The sequence below is a fragment of the Nannospalax galili genome, unplaced genomic scaffold, assembly GCF_000622305.1.
Source record: "Nannospalax galili isolate Female #2095 unplaced genomic scaffold, S.galili_v1.0 scaffold557, whole genome shotgun sequence".
NCBI classification, from domain to species: domain Eukaryota; kingdom Metazoa; phylum Chordata; class Mammalia; order Rodentia; family Spalacidae; genus Nannospalax; species Nannospalax galili.
The window spans coordinates 1,018,560-1,024,243 of record NW_008340356.1 but is presented as its reverse complement, the minus strand read 5'-3'; positions in this window follow the sequence as shown (position 1 = coordinate 1,024,243).

The following is a 5,684-nucleotide window of genomic DNA, read 5'->3' as shown; positions in this document are numbered from 1 at the left end:
GTGGTTCTTGTGGATCCTGAAGCTGACACAGTTTGGGGAGGCTCTATGTAAGAAAAAGAATGTCAAGACTTGGAAATACAGCCAGACTTTGTGCTACAGGCATCACTGATGTTCTTTGGCTTGACCTGGGTGGAGAGGGGATATCAGCATCATTGTACAGCAATCTGATTAGCTGTGCATTTAGGTTTCTCACATATTTTTGTATATTTTTATATTTGATAATTTGAAATGTTATTTGGCTCTTTACTAAAGAAAAATTCTTATTTTCACAGATGAAATAGGGCTTTAATAAATATTTGTTAAATGATTGAATGATTTAAAATATATTCGGCCGGGATGGCTGGAGAGATGGCTCAGTGGTTAAGAGAGAGCACTGCTCTTGCAGAGGACCCGGGATCGAGTCCCATACCCACATGCCAGCTCTGAACCATCCTTAACTCCAGTTCCAGGGGAATCCGAAGCCCTTTTCTGACCTCCGTGGCATTGCACGACATGGGTGCACTCACATACATGCAGGCAATACACTCATATACATAAACTAAAAATAATTTTAAAACATTTTTTAAATATACAGCCAATATATGTCAGATGGCCCCAGCTAGGTGTCACATTGTTAAATATTATGGTATTAGTACTTAATATTTAAGAGAAAGGAGAATTGAAATTTAATGAGGAAAATAACTATTTTATTTCATTTTACTATTTTTAAAAGTCATTCTTCCATTACTACTATATAAGTGATACACCCCCACACACATATATATATAACTGAACACATGCTTTTAAAAGAAAATAATTGAATTTAATATTCTTAAAACAAAATTCTATTATTTCTAACCTAAATTTTTTTAAATTTACAATCATATACTATTTAAGAATGTTAAGTGGAGGTGAAGCTGGAGAGATGGCTCAGCAGTTAAGAGCACTGGCTGCTCTTGCATTAGACCTGGGTTCAATTCCCAGCACTCACATAGCAGCTAACAACCATGCGTAATTCCAGTTCCAGAGGATCCGATGTCTTCTTATGACCTCCTCAGGCATTGCATGACATGGGTGCACTTATGCAGGCAATACACTCATACACATAAAATAAAAATAAATAAATAAATAAATAATATAAAAGTTAAGTGGAGGTACCAGAAAACAAAGGAAAATCATGTTTATCACCTATTAATGGCAGGGAATATATTTCTACATTAAAAATTGTTTAATTACATTTTTTCTTTCTTCATTGGGAGAAAGGTAGACATGCCACAGTGCTTATGTGGAGATGAGAGGAAAGCTTTCAGAAATTGGTTCTTTCCTTTGATCAAGGATCAGATTCAGGTTGTCAAGCTTGGTAGGAAGTGCCTTGACTCACTAAGTTGACTCACTGATTTTTTTTTTTTTTTTAAAGAAAACACTATTACGTCTAGGTCTTTATTTCTTCTTATACATTAAGCCATGAACTCATAGGGAATGGCTCCAGCAGCTCTGGCTCCTTTCCGTTAGTTCTCACAAAATGCTTCTCTGGGTGGGGCGGGCTGGCGCTCCAAGTGAACCCAAGTTCCTTTCTCTTTGGCTTCTTTTTTTTTCTGATCATTTTCCTTCACACGCTTCAGGAAGCTGTCTTAGCTCTTAGAGTGCTTAATATGTTCAGTACACACATTAACTCTCTTGGCAAGAATCTTGCCCTTAACTTGCTTGTTTACAGCAATGCCAACAGCTGAGTGACACTGTAGACTCACCCGGCTTTGCCATGGTAACATTTATGGGATGTTCCTTTTTGAATAGCACCCATTCCCTTAACATCTAAAATGTCACCCTCCTTGTAGGCTCACATGTATGTGGCCAAAGGAACAACTGCATGTTTTCTAAGAGGCCTAGAGAACACGTAGTGGGAGCCTCTCCTCTTTCCCTTTGCGTTTGTCATTTTGGCAAATCACTGGAAGATGGCTGCTCCAGCAGAAAAGCTGCTTTCTTTTTTCAATTTATTTTATTAAACTTTGTGTGTGTGTGTGCGTACGTGTACACATGTAGAGGTCACAGGACAACTTGGAAGAGTCAGTTATCAGTCCTCTCCATCTACCACGTAGGCCCAAGGGATCAAACTTTGGTCATCAGGCTTGGGGGCGAGTACTTTTACCCTTTGGGCCAATGAAAGGGATATTATTAAAAACAAAAACAAAAACCAAGGGGCTGCAGAAATGGCTCAGCAGTTAGGAGCACTGGCTGCTCTTGCAGAGGACCCAGGTTTGGTTCTCAGCACCCACACGGTGGCTAACAATTGTGCATAACTCCAGTTCCAGTGGATCTGACACCCTCTTCTGGCCTCCAAGGGCACTACATGACACAGATGTACTTACATGCAGGCAATACGCTCATACGCATAAAATAAAAATTAAAAATAAATTTAAGCCTTGGCTCCCACATCCTCATTTACCCTCCCAGCTCCCCCACCTCATCTCTCCTAGAGTGGGCACTGGTCCATTTCTTCTTTTGGCATCCCAGACTCTGGAAAACCCTCTTGGCCCAGACTCCCCAATGCTTCCTGATCCTTTGTACCCAAACTAACCCAATTCCTCAGTCTAGTTCCCTGTAGCCCTCAAGGCCTGTTCCCTCTCCCACCTCGCCTTTACATACCTGGACCAGCCTTCATCCCTGGCCAGCCCAACCGCCAACTTCCTGAGACCAGCATCTTGCCTGGGTGGGTTCAGCCACACCCACTGTGCCTTGACTCCCACAACCTCATTCACCCTCCTTGCTCCTCCACTCCATTCCCCTCCTACGGTGAGCACTGGCCCATTTCTTCACTTGGCAACCCAGACTTCTGGACTGCTCTCTTGGCCCAGACTCACCACTGCTTCCTGATGCTTTGCACCCAGACCAACCCAGTTCCTTAGTCTAGTCCCCTGGAGCCCTCAAAGCCTGTTCCCTCTCCCACCTCACCTTTGCATACCTGAGACCAGCCTTCATCCCTGGCTGTCCCACCCCCAACCTGGATTCCTGAGACCATCCTCCTTCCCTGCTTGCTCTGGATTCCTGAGACCAGCCTCCTTCCCTGACTGAGAGTCCTGAATCCTACCTCTACCTAGCAATCCTCCCAAATTGTACTATGCCTGCTGACTAGAGGGATACAGACCTTAAAAGAAAGCCTGGGAGCATCTGATCCTCACCCAACTTGGGCCTCTGTGGGAACTCCTGAGCAGCAGGACGAGAGCCATCTGGCCGCTCCACTGTAAAATCAAAAGAGAACCTGAAGCCTAGACCAACCAGCTTTTCACGCCCGACAAGTAAACCACAAAGGCACATAAAGTTTACAAAATGAAGCAGACCTAAACTCAACAAAGGAAGGCTTGAGTTTCACACAAGTTTTTAACTACAAAAGAAATTCACATGTCAAAATCACAGAGAAAAAATAATAACATGAAAAACCAAAATACTATGTCCCCACCAAATACCAATAGTCCTCTAGAGGAGCACAATGAGAACCCCCTAGAGATAACACAGGACATGGAATTCAAAAGAACAATAATAAACAATGATAAAAGAATTCAGTAAATGTAGAACACACAAAACGAAATAAAAGAACTGAAGGAAGATAGGGATAAACGTCTGAATGAATTCAGAAAAGAGTTAGAAATATTGAAGAATACTCAGGCTGAAATGAAGAAGGAAGTGACACACTCAGTAAGCCAATTAGAAATGACAGGAGAAAGCCTCATCTATAGGATGAATGAAATACAAAACAGAGTATCATGACTGGAAGATAAAGTGGATGAACTAGACCACTCAAGCAAAGATTATAAATATTTTAAGAAAACACAATAATGGAATATGCAGGAATCGTGGGACACCATAAAAAGAACAAACTTATGCATCATACGCATAGAGGAAGGAGAAGAATCTCAGGATAATGATATGGACCAGACAGACCTTCAACAGATTATAGAAAATTTCCCAAAATTAAAGACAGGCCCATACAAATACAAGCAGCACATAGAACACCAAATAGACAGGACCAGAAAAGAAACTCCATGGCATATCACAGTAAAAACACTAAACGTACAGAACAAAGAGAATACTGAAAGCTGCAAAAGAAAAACAAATCACATTTAAACAAAAACCCATCAGAATTCCAGCTGACTTTTCAGTGCAAACTATGAAAGCCAAAAGAGCCTGAACCAAAGTATTCCCAGTTCTAAATGACCATAGTTGCTGTCCTAGTTTGTTCTTCATTGCTGTGACAAAATACTCTGACCAATACCAACTTGGGGAGGAAAGAGTTTGTTCAGCTTACATCTCCCAGGTCACAGTTCATCAGGGAGCCCAAGGTAGGAACTCAGGGCAGGAGCCTGAGCTGGAGCACAGGCCATGGAGGAACTCTGCTTACTGGCTTGCTCCCCTGGCCCTTGCTCAGCTTGCTCTCTTATCCAACACAGGCCCACCTGCTCAGGGGTGGCACCACCCACCATGGGCTGGGCCCTCCCACATCACTCAACAATCAAGAAAATGTCCCACAGACATGGCCACAGCCCAGTCCAATGGACACAGTTCCCCAAATGAGGCCCCCTCAACCCAGATGTGTCAAGTTGACACTAAAGCTATCCAGCCTAGCTGCCAACCCAGATAACTTTACTAGCCAAAATGTCTATTATAGTCAAAGGGGAAAGAAAAATCTTCCATGACATAAATAGGCTGAAAGAATTCATATCCATAAAACCAGGCTTTCAGAGAGTTCTTGAAGCAATACAAACAGCTGAAGAAAGGAATGACTATACTGAAGGGGTGAGAGAATGAAACTTAATGAAAGTATAACTGTGGAAATGCACAGCTATACCAAGAATGTGAACAGAAATAAAAATGACAGGATTCAATACACATCTTTCATGAATAATGTTAAATATCAAGGAACTGAACTCCCCAGTCAAAAGAAAGGATTAGTTGAAAGGATTAAGAAACAAAACCCATCTTTTTGTTGTCTGCAAGAAACCCATCGAGCTTTCAAGGACAGGCTCTACCTTGAGGTGAAACAATGGGAAAAAAATGTTCCAAGCAAATGGTACTAAGAAAAAAGCAGGAGTTGCAATTCTAATATCTGACAAAATAGACTTCAAACTAAAACTAATCAGAAGAGATAAAGAGGGCCACTTCACACTGATCAAAGGAACAGTTGGCCAAGAAGATATTGCAATCATGAACATATATTCAGCAAACTCTGGTGCACCCAATTTCATAAAACAGTACTATAGTACAGGACTTTAAGACACAGATTAATCCCAACTCATTAGTAGGGGACTTCAATATTTCATTGTCTCCATTAGATAGGTCAACAGGACAGTGAATTAACAGAGACATCAGAATTAAACAATACCATATGTCAAATGGACCTAACAGACATCTACTGAATATTCCACCCAAGCACCAAAGAATATACTTTCCAGTGCCCCATGGAACTTTCTCCAAAATCGACCATATACTGAGGCACAAAATAAGCCTCAATAAATACAGAAAGATTGAAGTAATTCCATGTATTCTATCAGACCACAATGCAGAAAAGCTTTAAAAAAAATCAACACTGGAAGAAACCCTAGTAACTACATGAACACATGGAAATTAAACACACTCCTGGATGATGAATAGGTCAAAGAAGAAATTAAGAAAGAAATAAAAGTATTCCTGGAACTAAATGAAAAGGACAATAC